The 1,048-nt window shown below is 47.1% G+C and overlaps 1 protein-coding gene across 1 annotated transcript in view; it reads left to right on the plus strand.

Annotated features, from left to right (window-relative positions):
• Nucleotides 1-1,048, plus strand: part of PAPPA (pregnancy-associated plasma protein A, pappalysin 1) — a 182,973-nt gene that overhangs the window by 1,170 nt on the left and 180,755 nt on the right. The gene's annotated exons all lie outside the window — the stretch shown is intronic.

Raw genomic sequence — 1,048 nt, forward strand, 5'->3', positions numbered from 1 at the left:
CACACTTCTGTGTGTGTGTGGCTGGGATGTGTGTGCACACCTCTGTGTGTGTGTGTGTGGCTGGGATGTGTGTGCACACCTCCGCGTGTGCGTGTGTCTTGCAACACACGGAGGGAGGCGAGTGCGTGTGGGAACACGCTCGGGTGCGTGGATGAGGTAGATATTTGGTGAAATACCGGAGCTCAGCAAACTGTCTGCAAGTGTACGCGGGCTGGAAAAGTTATGTAAACTTTTGCGTCGGGAAGCAGCAGTTTCCTGGGGAGTTTCTTCATGGCTGTGTGGCTGGATTGGGGTGCAGATGGGAGAGAGTGTCCTTACAGTGGGGTTTTACCTCATTTCCAGGTGGGAAAACAGTAGGTAGAGCACTTGAAAGTAGCTCCGAAGTAAGTATGAAAAGAAATGTGTGTGTCTGATGTGTGGCTGCAAAGAAATGCATCTCTGAGGTCCCTGTATGGTTTCCCCGGGTTTATTAGCTCTTTAGTGTACTTCCCTGTTACCTTTCAGATGCAGTGTTAGCGTGTGGTTTCCAACAAGCTATAAAGCAACTTTTGGCTATTGTGAAACCTCAAATGAATCAAATGAGTTTATAAAGTTCCCAACCCCTTGACACTCGGCTCGGGCTGGGACTAGCGCAGCAGCTAGAGGATGTGGTGAGTATTTTTGTCTCCCCTTAGCAATGGCAAGTGTAGCACAAATGTTTGTAAGGTCAAATAGCCTTATCAAATCATTTAGTACTCAAGGCAGCTACCAGTCTGAGCTGTCGGAGCTGAACAATAACGAGGAATATCGCACTTTTCTTATTTAAATTTTATGAGCCCATCATGAATTTGGGTCCTTTTCCCTGTGTTCGCTCCCTCTCCCCCTCCCTCCCGCCCCTCCCGCCCTCTCCCTGCTTTAGTGATAAAGTGCAGCAAAGTTGTCATGAAATCGGATACTTTTCAGAGGGTTACAAGCCCTTATAAATGTCGCCACATCCATCTTTGCTCTGAAGGAAGTAATAGAAAATGGAAATGCCCTTTAAAAAAAAGCAAAACAAGTCAGAAAGAGA

Source organism: Chaetura pelagica, unplaced genomic scaffold, assembly GCF_000747805.2.
Source record: "Chaetura pelagica isolate M959 unplaced genomic scaffold, ChaPel_1.0 scaffold132, whole genome shotgun sequence".
Classification (NCBI taxonomy): Eukaryota; Metazoa; Chordata; class Aves; order Apodiformes; family Apodidae; genus Chaetura; species Chaetura pelagica.